The sequence below is a fragment of the Sorex araneus genome, chromosome 5, assembly GCF_027595985.1.
Source record: "Sorex araneus isolate mSorAra2 chromosome 5, mSorAra2.pri, whole genome shotgun sequence".
Classification (NCBI taxonomy): domain Eukaryota; kingdom Metazoa; phylum Chordata; class Mammalia; order Eulipotyphla; family Soricidae; genus Sorex; species Sorex araneus.
Genome location: NC_073306.1, coordinates 82,536,017 through 82,551,387, shown reverse-complemented (window position 1 = coordinate 82,551,387; position 15,371 = coordinate 82,536,017). Strand labels below are relative to the sequence as shown.

The window sequence follows — 15,371 nt, the reverse complement described above, 5'->3', positions numbered from 1 at the left end:
CTCAGACACTGCAGGATCCCGGCGCAGCAGCTGACTAGCCCACTCGCAGCCGCCCGCCGCCCCCACCTGCCTACCCGCGCCAAGCCCCGCCCCCACGCGCGCGGGCCAATGGGCCGAGCCCCGGGGGGCGTGGCGGATACGGGGGCGTGGCTCGGGGAGGGCGGAGCGGCTGCGGCCGGCGCGGTCGTGGCGGTAGCTGCTGGGCGGCGGCGGCGGCGGCGGGGCCCGGCGTCCGCGGGTCGTGGGGGATGGGGGCGGCGAGTCGGAGCCCGCGGCGGCGGCCGCGGCGGCGACCGTGAGTGCGGGGCGGGCGTCCGCTTCCGGGACGCGGGATGGAGCGCCGAGGTGAGTGCGGGGTCGTGTCGGAAGCGAGGGTGCTGGTGCCGTCCCGGCGCGGTGCGGGGGGGTGGGGTGGGGGCGGCTGCGGGCTGCGCGGGTGGTTGGCGGTCGGAGTCCGGGTCAGGGGTCTCGGGACAGTGTCCTCCGGCCGGGGTCGGGCGGGGCGCGAACGCGGCTCCGCGTGCCTTCCGCGCCGGCCGAGCAGCCCGGGACGGACGGGCCGGACTGACCCTTCCCGCGCCCGCCCGGCAGCCCCCTCCCAGATCCGCTTCCTGGCCCTGGGGCGCCCGTACTGCCGGCTTTAGGGTGTCCTTCTCCGCACTCTCAGGTCACCTGGGTTCTTTGGGTAAGCCGGGCGACCTTTTCTCAAGTTTCCGCCTGGCCGATGCAGAGGCCGCGATCAAGTAAACGATTGAGAGCCCCTTTCTCAGCGCTCAGGGCTGTGCAGTTCTGTTTGGGATTGGCGGGGCGGGGTCGGGGGCAGGCGCGTTCGGAGAACACCCACCTTCCCTTTCAATCCCGGTGCGTGCCGCACTCCCAGCCCGCGTCTCGGACCCGGTCACTGTCTCCGTACCCCGCCCCCATCACCCTTTTGCTGCTCGGTCCTCGTCGTGGGTGATTTGCAGAGTCGGAGTGGCAGGGGCAGGGTCGCCACTGCTGGAGAGCTTGCTCCGGAGACTTGTCCCAGGACTCCTGAATTTAATAAGCCTGTCGCTGGAGGGAAATCGCATTCTTCTGGATGGAGCACTTATCTCAGAGTCCTTCTGATTTGCACTTTTCCACTGCCATCCGCTTTAGAGACTGATTTCTCTCCCACGCCACACTAGTCCCTACCCGGACTTTTATTCTGTTTCCCGCCTACCCCCCATATTTTGATCTTTTGTATGGATTAATGGATCTTTGGTGAAGGGGTATTGGGAGCTTTTGGTGAAAAAATTCCAACCTGTTTTGGAGTGGAAATAGCCACAGGAGTATTTTGTACCTTATTTACCTTTTTCCTTTACTCTTTTTTTTGGGGGGGGGTGGTGAGGGTGGGCATGAGAGTGGGGTGGGGATTAGCTTTGCTTTCTTACTCAGTTTGGGAAAGAGGGCGTTCTCTTCAAGAGAAGAAAATCAGGGATTATTTTTGAAGGTGAATATTTAGGATGAATAGTGAAATCATACCAAAATATGGAAGTTTTAAATCCCTCTCAAGAGATTTCTTTAGGCAGTTTCCCAGAAATCCTTATTTAGAAATACTTGATGCTTTGTAGGCACAGCAACCCAGAGCCTCGAACTTCATTAGCTTCTGAGCAGACTTTAAGAGTGAACTTGAAGGAAGGTAAGATACCTGGGCAGAAAATGTTTCAGTCCCCGCGTTGGCAGCAAATAGAACTTGGCTGGAGATGAAAAAACCACTGTCCCGAAAACCTGCGGTGGCTGGCCATTCCTGCTCTGCCCACCTCCCTAAAATAGAACATGCACCTACGTTATCAGCACCTTCACTTCTCAGCTGTGAAAGCTCTTGACTTAGGAATGTGGCCTTCTATGATGACCCTGGTGGTTAGTTCTAGTGGCTAGTATTGCTTTGAACAGAGCACAACTCCTGTTCAGAGGCACCTGAAGGATTTTCGTTCCTGTGCTGTTGTTGGTGTCCATTCAGCATTCATCAAAAATTCTATTTCTTTTTTCCTTTTTAATGTTTGGTATTTCAGTATCACTGTTTTATACTTGTTCTGTGGCTACACCATGCCCAACACCAAAGTAACAGGATCCCGCCACTGTTATCCCTGGGCCCCCAGCCTCAGCACCCCCAGATCACCACTCCAGGAAACTTGAGTGTGATCCCTTTCTCTCCACTATAAAGCATCCAGTAGAATCTGTCACTCTATTGAGCAGAATTAGATAAGCTCAAATAATTACAACTCAGGCACAGTATCTGATTTATCCAAGAAAAGTATATTGAAGGACTGGAACGATAGCACAGTGGGTAGGATGTTAGCCTTGCATGTGGCTGACCTGGGTTCGATTCCCAGCATCCCATATGGTCCCCTGAACACTGCCAGGGGTGATTCCTGAGTGCAAAGCCAGGAGTAACCCCTGGGCATCGCCAGGTGTGACCCAAAAGCCAAAAAAAAAAAAAAAAAGGAAAAGTATATTGCGTGTCCTATAAGAAAGTAGAGGTTTGGGGCTGGATTGATAGCACAACGGGTAGGGTGTTTGCCTTGCACGAGGCCGACCCAGGTTCGATTCCCAGCATCCCATATGGTTCCCCGAGGACTGCTAGGAGTAATTCCTGAGTGCATGAGCCAGGAGTAACCCTTGTGCATCACCGGGTGTAACTCAAAAAGAAAAAAAAAAGTAGAGGTTTGATTTGCTTCGAGTGGAGGGAATGAAAAGTTTTGAAAAACAGTGGTGTTTTGTGTGTGAGTGGAGGTGACAGGATGATTTTAATAAGCTCAGAGGACAAAAGGGCCCTTCTGGGCAGAATTGCTGGGTATCTTTAATGTATACTAAGATGTTATTAATCAGTTTCCATAATTCTGCTTAGAAGACCATTTTAACTGCCTCCAGCATGGCGATAAACCACGATAAAGGCAAAATTTAAAGAATGAGATTTGAATAGGTACTTTGGAGTATGTTTTGGTTTAATGAGGATTTTTATAGAGGGTTTGCACTTTCTTCATGGTCTTTATTGTTATTATGGTTAGCAAAAGAGCCATTTGATGACATTTCTTCTTAGATAAAAATTTTTCCCCCTTACTGTTACAGCTTTTGTTGCAGAGAAAATTTTTCATAGTCTTCCTAAGGAAGAGGTTAGAAAAGGTGGGAAATAACATTTGAAAGTAAGTTGAGTTTGAGGGCTTATTATGATTTTGCTTATAATTAATATTCATTGAGCAAGCACCAGTGCAGTGTTAGAATTTTGTATACTTTGAGATTGACAAATGCATACACCCATGTAATTACCACCATATTCAAGATATAGCACCTAACATTAAAATTTTTGATTGCTAGCTTCGTTATAACAGTTGGTTACAATAGTGTTAAGTTACTTTCTTTTGGAGGGTGGCACACCTGCCAATGCTCAAGGCTTACTCCTGTCCCCTGCACCCAAGGATCACTTCTGGTGGGATTTGGGGGGACCACATGGGTTGCCAGGGAGTGAACCAAGGTTGGACATGTGCAGGGCCACTGAACTGCCCTCAAGGCCCAACTATAATGTTAACTTTCATGATTTTGATGTACAAAGTTAATGTACCTTTGCCCCCACAGAAGTACCCAAGACATTCCACCACAGTCCTTATGGACTTTTATCTCTTCCTCTCTTCCAGCTACATCCCCATACCCTCATTTCTAGCTAATCTTAGTTTTGTAATCAAAGGCTAGGGAATGTGTTTTGTTTCTCTGTATACCACACATGAGTGAGATCATCTAGTGTTTGTCCTTCTCACTCCTTATTTTCCTTAACATGATGCCCTCCCGTTGCATCCAAGTTGTAGCAAACTGCAAGATTTCATCTTTTCTTATAGCCAAATGTTATTCCACATCACAGTTTCTTTATCCGCTCATCTGTGTTTGGACATTTGGATTGTTTTCGTATCTTGGCTATTCTTATCAGTGCAGTGGACATAGGGGTAAATATATATATATATGTATATATATATTTTTTTTGGTAGCTTTTAATTTTTGTAGCTTTTGTGTAGATGCCAAGATGTGGAATTACTCAGTCCTGTGTTAGCTTTGGTCTAAGTTTTTTGAGAAGTCTTCATACTGTTTTCATACTGTTAGAAGCTGAGGCAGACATTTCCACTATGTCTGCTTCATAGTAGAGGGTTCCTTTTTCACCACAATCCCCCCCAGCACTGGTTGTTTCCAGTCTTTGATACATGTCATTCTTACTGGTGTGAGATGATATCCCTCTGTTGTTTTGATTTGCATTTCCCTGATAATAAGTAATGCTGAGCACTTTTTCATGTGCCTGCTGGCCAACCATATGTCCACTTTGAAGAAGTGTCTGTTTATCTCCTTTCCCCATATTTTGATAGGGTTATGTGTTTTTATGTTGTTAAATTTTGTGAGTGCTTTATAATACAAAAAAGACGTTTTTTGGTTTGGTTTTGAGTCACACCTGGTAGTGTTCAGGGCTTACTCCTGGGTTTGTGTTCAGGGATGGCTCCTGGCATTACTCAGGGGGCTGTATATGGCACTAGGGTTTAAACTTGGGTCAGCTGTATGCAATGCAAGTGCCCTATCTGCTGTACCATCTCTCGAGCCTCTATCGAGCATTTTAATTGGGCCAGAGAGATAGTTCAGTGGACTAAATTACATGCTTTTGCATGCAGGAGGCCTGAGTTTAATTACCAGCTCTGCTTGGTTCCCTGGGCACCCTTGGGAGCAATTCCCAAAGACAGAGCCAGGAGTAGACCTTGAATATCTTTGGGTATGGCCCCCAAATCAAATTTTTTTTTTTTTAAAGAATAGAGCTTTGCAAATCACTCCAGAAAGTTCCTTAACTAATTTGGAACTCTCACCAACCTACTCTGAAATGCCTTATTAAAGTTGAGATGAAATTGACATATAGCTTTAGTTTCATGTGCACACCGTAATGATTTTATATTTGTCATTGACAGGTATTTCATTACTAAAGAATTTCTTTTTTTTTTTTTTTTAGAATTTAATGCTAGTGGAAATCATGCAGCAATATATTCTTTTGTTCCTTACTATGATTTAGCATAGAATTCTTTTTTTTTTCTTTTTTGGGTCACACCCTGTGATGCTCAGGGGTCACTCCTGGCTCTGCACTCAGGAATTACCTCTGGCCATGCTCAGGGGACCATATGGGATACTGGGAATTGAACCCGGGTCGGCCGCGTGCAAGACAAACGCCCTACCCGCTGTGCTATCACTCCAGCCCCTAGCATAGAATTCTTTAGAAATTCATCCATGGTTTTTGTTACAGTATATTTATTGTTAAAGAGTATTCATAATAAGGTTATTCCACAGTTAATTTATCTGTTTTTTCCAGGCTTTGACTCTCATAAAAAAAAAAATAGAGTTGCTGTGTACAACTGTTTAGAAGTTTTTTTTGATAATTGTGTTTTATTTTGGATATTTACAATGGCACAACAGCTAGGGTATATGAAAGTTGTTTCACTTATAAGAAATTACTAGAATGTTTTTCAGAGGGGTTTATGGTACCTGGTGTAGCATCAGTGTATGAGTGTTTCATTTCTGTATCCTCTTTAATGGTGTCTCAGTGTTTAAATTTTCATTTCTAAATGCTAAAGATATTGAACACTATATCATGTCCTTATTACCCTGTTTTATGCCTTTTTTCTTTCCATTTTACTCATTTACTTTTTTGTAAAAAGGTTGATTTATTAAAGATGTTGGTATATTTGAATAAAAGTTTTTCTTCAAGTTTTGCTCCCAGATCATGACTTGTATTTCATTCTTTTTTTTTCTTTTTTGCATTTATTTTTTCTTTTGTTTTTGGACTTTAGCTGGCATTGCTCAGGGGCTGCTCATGATTTGGTGCTCAGGAGACCATGTGGTACCAGGAATTGAACCCAGAATCCTGCATGCAAAGCATGCATACCAGCCCTTTGAACTGTCTGCCCAGTCCCCATATTTTATTTCCTAACAGTTGTCTTTCAAAAAAGTAGAAGTTTTAAATTTTAATGAAGTCTAGTTACCTATATTGTTTTTCTTGTTCTTGCCTTTTTTGTCTTTGAGAAGTTGTTCCCTAAACTTTCTCGTCGGTTTACTTTTAGAATTAGGGCTTTTTCTTAAATGGCCAGATTATGAATTTTAGGTTTACTGACTGTACTCAATTCCTCAGATGTGATTAACCTCCAAACCTTGATTTATAAAAGCAGGTAGACCTTTTCATTTCTGAATTGAAAAAACTGATAGTTTTTGGGTTGTGTTTAGGTCAATGATAAATGTGTTAATTTTAGAATATGTTGTGAAAAAAAAGGTTAAGAATCATTTTTATAGGAGTATCTAGTTATTTTGGTGCCACTAACTGCAAAAACTACCTTTCACCCCACTGAATTACTTTGGCACTTTCGTTGAAAATTAGTTCACTATATCTTGTCTCTATTGATCTGTGTCTCTACCAAAATCATACTGACTTGCTTACTGTTGATATGGTTTCCTCTGTACATAATTCTGACACTACACTTCATCACCATTGTACCAACCTCTCAAACAATTAAAGATTTTAACAATACTGAGTTTTCCAATTTATAAACATGGTATATTCGTCAATTTATTCATTTCCTTTTTCTCTTTTTCTTTTTGGTTTGGGGCCATATCCCTCGATACGCAGAGGTGACTCCTGGCTCTGCACTCAGCAATTATTCCTGGTAATTGCTCAGGGGACCATATGGGATGCCAGGAATCAAACTTGGGTCTGTTGTGTGCAAGGCAAGCACCTTATCCACTGTACTATTGCTTTGGGCCCCCAGATAAATTATTTCCTACTCTTATTTTGCTGTCTGCTTTAATCATAAGGGGGTACAAAATTTTTTCAAAAGATTTTTCTATTAAGATGATCTCATGGCTTTTCACTATTTAATATTAAACTAAGCTTCTACTTCTGAGACAATCTTATCTCCTATAAAAAGACATCCTTTTATATATTGTTAAATTTGCCTTGTTAATACTGTGTTGAGAAATATGATTTGTAATTTTCTTAGTTTTTTTTGTTTGTTTAATTTTGGTGTCAGAATAATAATGAAATTATTGGGAAGTGTTCCTGTATTTTCTATTTTCGAGAATTTTTGTAGAAGTATTTTTTTCTGTTCAATAGATTTCATGGTTTCAATAGATTTCATGGTTTTAATAGGTTTCATGATGGAATATTTGAGCCCATAGTTCTCTTTCACTCTTTTTTGTTTGTTTGTTTGTTCTGGTTTGTTTTTTGGGCCACCTGGTGATGCTCAGGGGTTACTCCTGACTCTGCACTCAGGAATCACTCCTGGTGGTGCTTGGGGTACCATATGGGATGCGGGGGATCAAACCCTGGTCAGCCATGTTCAAGGCAAGTGCCCTACCTGTTGTACTATCTCTCTGGCTCCAAGGTCTGTACGAAATTTTAAGTTATAAATTTGGTTGATTTAATACGTACGAGACTAAACAGATTCTCTACTCCCCACATCAGATTTAGTTAATGTCTCTCAAAAAATTTCCTTTTCATTTGAGTTTTTGAGCTGACAGTAATTTGTCGCATTCCCTTTATTGCCCTTTTAATCTGTGCTGAAGCTCCTTCTTTTGGTCCATAATTTCATAGTATTAGTAATCTGTGTTTTCTCTCTTACCTATTTTTTTAAGAAAAGATTATTCTTCTGTTCTTCTGTTGTTGTGATGACCTAAAGTTATGCACACATGGTTGGTTACAATGCTTACACAGTTGGTCATGATGTTTGCCAGGGATTATGTACCCAGTCAGGGTGCTCAGACATTTTATTTTTAGTTGAGGGGCTCTCATGTACTTGACTGTGGTGCACCAATGATTGCTTACTTAGGTTTGTTGTAGCACCAAGGGTACTAACAGGTGATGCTGGGAACATGCTGGGAACGTATGGATGATGCTGGGAACCCAATATATACTCTCAAGTGTGCAAGGCAGGCGCTTTGCCACTAGCCCTACACAGCCCTCCCACCCACTTTTACTTTCTGGTCATCCTAACTATTCATCAATTTAATTAATCTTTTAAAAAGAACTAGCTTTTTGTTACATTGCTTTTGCTATTATCTATTTCCTATGTCACTGACTTATGCTTTAAGAGGTATCACTGTATCACTGTCATCCCGTTGCTCATCGATTTGCTCAAGTGGGCACCAGTAACGTCTCCACTGTGAGACTTGTTACTGTTTTTGGCATATCGAATGCCCCACAGGTAGCTTGCCAGGCTTTGCTGTGCAGGCAGGATTCTCTCGGTAGCATGCTGGGCTCTCTGAGAGGGACGGAGGAATCGAACCCGGGTTAGCCGCATGCAAAGGCAAACACCCTACCTGCTGTGCTATTGCTCCAGCCCTTTTTCTAGGGGGTAAGGGATAATATCCGGCAGTGCTCAGGTCTTACTCCTGGCTGTTCACTCAGTCCTGGCTGGACTCAGAGGACCCTTTGTGGCGCTGTGGATCGAATCTGGGGCAGCCACATACAAGGCAAGCACCCTGCCTGCTGTAGTATTATCTGTACTATCTCTCCGGCTTCTTGGTTTATGTTCTCATTACTATTTCATTCTTTTTTCTTTGTGTTTAACTTGTTCTTCATTTTTCTAACTTTTTAAGTGGAGTCTTAGATCACTGAATCTAGACAATAAAAAATATCCTTTTTAGAAAGTAAAGCATCTAGGGGCTGGAGCAATAGCACAGCGGGTAGGGCGTTTGCCTTGCACGCGGCCAACCCGGGTTCGATTCCCAGCATCCCATATAGTCCCCTGAGCACCGCCAGGAGTAATTCCTGAGTGCAGAGCCAGGAGTAACCCCTGTGCATTGCCGGGTGTGACCCAAAAAGCAAAAAAAAAAAAAAAAAGAAAGAAAGTAAAGCATCTACTATTGTGCATTTTTCTTATGGAAATTTGAACCATGGATTATTTGAATGATGTGTGTGGGAAATTTCTGTCCTAGTGAATCTCTTACATACATTTGATAAAAACTTGTATTTTGCTGTTACTGGATAGAATTTTTCGTAAATGTAAGGTCATGTTGGTTGATAGTGTACCCATCAGTAGCACTGCACTGTAGCACTTTCCTCCCGCTGTTCATCGATTTGCTCGAGCAGGCACCAGTAACGTCTCCATTGTGAGACTTGTTGTTACTGTTTTTGGCATATCGAATCAGCCACGGGTAGCTTGCCAGGCTCTGCTGTGCGGGTGGGATACTTTCGGTAGTCTGATGGGCTCAGGCGTATTTCTGGCAGGGCTCGGGGTACTTTTTATAGTGCTGGGGAATCAAACCCTAGTGGGCTTGTGCAAGACAAGTGCCTTACCTGCTGTAGTATGGCTCCGGCCCTTATTCTGCACCTCTAGTTTTATTTTTATACACTATTAGGATAGGTACGTTTCTATGATGAAAGTTATCATTATGAAATATAACTCTTTTTATCCTTGTATCATAATAAAATGTTTTCTTATGATTAGAATTACCACACTGTATCTTTTTCTGTTGTGTTATTTTCTATCTATGTCTATTTCAAATCTGTTTTCATAGGCAGTATATAGTTGAGATTTTTTTTTATTCAGTCTAGTCTGCTCTTTTTTAGGATATTTCTATTTCATTTGTATTTAAGGTATTTATATAGTTTAGGATATTAATATGATATGATTGGGTTAATTTGTCATTTTGCCATTTTGTTTTTGTTTGGTTTTTGATTTTGGAACACATCTATCTGTGCTTAGGGTTTACTCCTGACTTTGTGCTCAAGGCTCACTCCTGGTAGGGCGAAAGGACCCCTGAGGTTCAGTCAGGCAGTTTGGTCCATTTCAGCCCTGTGCAAGGCCCGTGCCTTACTTGCTGTATTACTACATCTCCTGCTCTTGTTGCCCGCCTGTTATTTGTTTTTAATTTGTATTTACTTATTTATCTTATTCTTTTAGGTTGAATATTTGAATTCTAATATATATTTTAAACTTATACTATACCTTCAAATAGTGTTATGCTACTTTAGTTACCAACATAAGAATCTTTTTGTTGTTGTTTTTGAGCCACACCTGATGATGCTCAGGGCTTACTCCTGGCTCTTTGAATCTCAGGGATCACTCCTGGTATACTCTGGGGACCGGGTATAGGGGGCCGGGGATTGAACCTAGGTCAGTTGCATGCAAGGAAATTGCCTTCCACTATACTTTCCCTCTGGTCCCTTCCAGTATAAGAGTCTTATTGTAATATTTGTTACCTTTCTTTGCTCTGTTATCATACATTTTTGTATATGTTGTAAATCCCACATACACAAATGTTCTTTTATTTTAAGCAACAGTTTTTTTTTTAAGTAAATTTGCAAAGTGAGCTTTCTTTTGAAAGCTGTTGGGCTGAATCTAGAATATATTTATGTATACACACACACACACATATATATATATACTTTTTAAAAAATTAGGATTGGCTTAGGTTTATAGTGAACACATAACATTCTGGGATCTCACCTTGGATGTCCCACAGATTTCTTTACTCTGGCTGATGAGAACCCAAAAGTCATCTAGCCCCATGGAATTGCTCAGCTACAGCTCCCTAGAAATTCTTTGCTCTTCCTTGTGGAGTTTCTCTCAACTCTTATGGACAGCTGATGTTCAGAGAATGGAATTACCTATGTACATTTCCGGACACTTGACTTCCTTTTTGCTGTTCTATGGTCATACCTCCAGACAGAAGGTTGGAGTGATGGTAAGGCTTCCCTATAGTTGTTACCTCATTCTCTCAAGGTTTGCAGTCTGACTACAGTCCAGTCAACATGAAGTGAAATTCTGGTCTCATTTTTTTCTGTATTTAAAAATATTTTGGGGGGCAGGCCCAGGCCCAGGCCCAGCTGTGCTTAGGATTTACTCCGGACTCTGCGTTTAAGAATCAGCCCTGGAGGCTCCAAGTGTGTGGCAGGAAAGGCAGATACTCTACCCACTCTACAATTGCTCTGGCCCCAACATTTAATATATCTTTTAAGGCTTTTTAACCATAGAAGTTTCTAGCTATTCATCTTTCTTGAAATTTATTTAAGATACTCTGCAGTATATTCTATAAAATGACCCACCATCCAGATTTTCCTGGGTGGGGCTGGTGATGTTGTTTTCATTTAATGTATTTCTCTGGTCTCTAAATTGCTTATAAAGTGGTAATTGGATCTATTGAAGAGTTTTTTTTTTTTTAGCGGGAGGGGGGTTTGTTATTTTGATTTTGGGTTTCAACCATACCTGCTGTTGCTTAGGCTTATTCCAAGCTCTAGAATCCAGGTGGCCCCCTCCCGGAGGGCAGAGGACCATATGTGGTGCTGGGAATGGAACCTGGGTGGCCATGTGCATGCCAAGTACCCTACCCACTATGTTATTTCTCTGGCCCAAGAACATGTGGACCATGGATCATATGGACCATGTTGGGCTGAATAATCCTTGTAAAGGTGGGAGAAGTTGGGGAGGTAGGATATTTACTAGCATCCTATCTCTACCCACTAGATGTCAGTACAATCCCCTCCCTGTTGTGACAATCAAAAAAAGGTCTCCAGATGATACAAAATATTTCTACCCGTATTGTTATGAAACAGGCAGAATCAACTTCCAAAGTCTGAAAACATCTTCATAGTAAAAATAATGGTAGTAGCTATGCTGGCGCTACAGGGCCTGACTTGTGAAGAACTCAGCGGGACAAGTGAGCCTTCCTAGAATGAATGACTCGAACAGCATTATGGGTGTGAGTTTCTATTTGAGAAGGAAAAATACTGGTATGTAAAATGGTAAAATGACAAGGAATTTTCAATTATTGTTGCTTCTGTAAATGTTTTTGTAACTTACTGAACATTATAAAACGTTATTTACTGACAGATTTTCTTTTGGGGGCAGAGGTTCAGCCACACTTAGCTCACTCCTGGCTGTGCTGCAGGGACTATATGGGGTGCTGAGTATTAAACCATGGGTACCCTCCTGTAAGGCAGGCACCTTAACTCCTGTGTTATTTCTCTGTACCCAGATTTAATTTTGAACACTTTACAGTTTATGGACTAGGAATCTGGAACTTACATAAAACTGTTGTTATATTAACATAAATACTTTTCATACTTCAAATGTATTAAAAAAATTTTTTTTTACAAAACAAAATGCTGGAGGACTTTAAGAAAAAATCATTTTTATTTGAACATGAACTATCACTTTTGTGAATGTTTCTAAATGTCTTTTTACTAAAGAAGAAAGGTAGAGAAAATGACACACAGTATTTTTTAAGAGCTTGAAGAGGCTCAGATAATTTATAATGTTTTGTTTTTTGGGGAGCCACACCCAGGGACTACTCCCAGGTAGGTACTCAGGAATCACTCCTGGTGGTGCTTGGGGGGTAATAATGAAATGCTAGGGATCAAACCTGGGCTGGCAGCATGCAAGGCAAGCGCCCTACCCTCTATACTACCTCTTTACTTGGTAATGTATATGTATATGTATATGTATACACACACACACACATATATATATATATATATACACATGCATGCACGCACACACACACATACACACATATTTCCCTTATTTTTGGATCATATCCTGCAATGCTCAGAGGTTACTTCTGGCTCTCTGCTCAGGAATTACTCCTGGTGGTGCTCTGGGGACCATATGGGATGCTGGTGACTGAACCTGGGCTGGCTGGGTATGATATAAATGCTCTACCCGCTCCCGATGTTCTAACACTTGGACCCTAACTGTAATGTTTGTTATCTTGTCTTAGGCCCTATGTGCAATGGTTGGCTATTTTGAGAGGATCAGGGATAGATTGAGTCTGACCTGTTTTGAGATAAACACACAGCAGATCCAAGGAGAAGATTCCTCTTTGGAGCTTTCTGAGACTTGCCCTGTTTCTGCCTGCTTAAGCCTTCAGAATCCTTTCCCCTCTTGCCATTGGTTGCCGTCAGTTTTGGTTACCAATGGTTTCTATGGTGAGGATTCAGGGCATACCAGTGTTCTTGAGAATGTTTGAAGGGGCATTGATTTATTGGTGTCTTTAGTATTTCTAGTGATTTTGATTTTGGTGTAGTTACTTTTGTTTTTAAAAAGTCACGTCTTAGAATTGTAGACCCTAGTTGTAATAGAAAAGCTTGGTGTTCTTATAGTTACCGTTTCCCAGTAACAGTGTAGGGACCTATTTGGCTTTACCTCCCCAAACTGGAGTTGAAAATTATCTCTGTTTTTCTCTACCAGTTGATAATCTTTTCTTACTTTGTCATCTCGTTGTCTTTTAGAACTTCCTTCTTCTGCCTGCCATCTTATTTTCTCTTTCTCTGCCTCTGCTTTTTACTGTGTCTTTCTTGGCTTCTTACCCTCTTTCTCCTCTCCACAATCGAGATCTATTGTATACCTCTAGCTCTTTCTCTTTCCTACTCACTCTAGTCTGCTCCTTTCTGTTCTGACACCCCTACCCATGCACTTTCTCCCCATCTGAATCTTTTAAGACATTGCCAATGACACTGTCAATTCTCTAAATAGGAACAAAATTCTCTATCCTAAAGGGAATGGTGCATCAGGTAGCATAAAATTAAAACAGTGGCTGAGATAGCATATTTAAAAATAAAAATAAGGGAGCTGAAGTAATAGTACAGCAGGTAGGGTGTTTGCCTTGCACGCTGCCGACCCAGGTTCGATTCCCAGCATCCTATATGGTTCCCTGAGCACTGCTGGGAATAATTCCTGAGTGTATGAGAGCCAGGAGTTACCCCTGTGCATCACCTGGTGTGACCTAAAAAGCAAAAAAAAAAAAAAAGAAAAAAAGATAAAAAGGGTTTATTGAGGTTGAGTGACTTCCTCTAATTTTTTTCTCCCAAGCCTTAGTCAGGGCTGCACTCCGATAGACTCCTTTTGACTCAGGCTTCTGATCTCATTTATTAATTAATTTCAGTTTAAAGTATCATTTCCATAGCCAGAGTCCATGTGCATCCTAATGATAATAGTTTGGCTTTGAGATTTCCTGCGGATCTGTGGCATGTGACCTTGGTACAGTTGTGTTTAGTGTTTAAAGAAGTAAATTTGAATAAGCCAAATCTGGGAACTCTAGTTTGGAGCTAAAGTAGCTAAGGATATTTTTCATAAATATCTTTTCCATAAGTTTTGAGAAGCACTAAAGGTTAAATTTACTTGTATCCCCAACATTACTTCTGTAAAAATTTAAGGTTATGAGAGAAGAGGCTGGAGCAATAGTACAGCGGGTAGGGCGTTTGCCTTGCACATGGCCGACCAGGGTTCGATTCCCAGCATCCCATAAGGTCCCCCGAGCACCGTCAGGAGTAATTCCTGAGTGCATGAGCCAGAAGTAACCCCTGTTTATCGCCGGCAAATAATAATAATAATAATAAAATTATGAGAGATGTCCCTCTTCTCTTTGTCTATCAGTATTTTTCTCTCCACTTTTGGAGTCTCCCCCTTTTTCTTGCTAAGCTGTTGTCTATTATCCTTTTCCTCATCCTGTTCTTTCTGTCTTCACCCGTTTCTGCTGTTCTTCTATTGGTGTTGCATCTTCATTTGCTTTCCCCCTCTCTTTTATACCCTGTGTCTTTGTCTGCTTTTTCTTTTTGTGGTAGTTTTTCTCTTTGCCACCCACTACTACCTTCTCGTTACTCCTTTTCTCCATCAGTTCTTCATGTTTCAGCATTGAGATAAATGAAATTGCTTGTTTCTGCTAAAAGTATGGTATGGAAACCAATGTGCTTTTGACCCTGTACTGATTTTAATCTTCCACCTTCCAATTTTCCTCATTCGGAGAGTGAGGCAGTGCTGTTGAAATAGGTAAGAAAGGACAAACTGGAAAATAGTCACCTCTACAGAGCACTGAATGGCTGGGCAGTTTCAGTGTAGTTCATTCTTCTGGAAAGGAGGTGAGCCTTTGTTGTACTTGACAAACTATGGAATCCTGTTTTTCTTTTAAGGGAGTAGGAGAGGAACTGGCTTATAGGAACTATCTCAAGAAATGGCGAGTGCTGGGGCTGGAGCAACAGCACAGCGGGTAGGGCTTTTGCCTTGCACGCGGTCGACCAGGGTTCGATTCCCTGCATCCCATATGGTCCCCCGAGCACCGCCAGGAGTAATTCCTGAGTGCAGAACCAGGAGTAACCCCTGTGCATAGCCGGGTGTGACCCAAAAAGCAAAAAAAATAAGAAAAGAAATGTTGAGTGCTTATCTGAGAAGAGCCCATTAGCCATTGAGTTGTTACTAAGCTCTGCTCCACCTGTCCCGCTGCCGAAGCCCCGCAGGGTGGCTAACAGGGTTCCCCGGCGTCTGGGACACTGCAGGCTCCCGGCGCAGCAGCAGACTAGCCCACTCGCCGCCGCCCGCCGCCCCCACCTGCCGCCACTCGCCGGGCCC

General features: G+C 42.5%; 1 protein-coding gene across 1 annotated transcript in view; it reads left to right on the top strand.

Annotated features, from left to right (window-relative positions):
• The first annotated feature begins 261 nt into the window (after positions 1-261).
• Positions 262-15,371, top strand: part of ARHGAP29 (Rho GTPase activating protein 29) — a 65,375-nt gene continuing 50,265 nt past the window's right edge. Inside the window, exon 1 of the mRNA XM_055140154.1 lies at positions 262-345. The gene's annotated coding sequence lies outside the window, so the exon portion shown is untranslated. The remainder of the gene's footprint in view (positions 346-15,371) is intronic.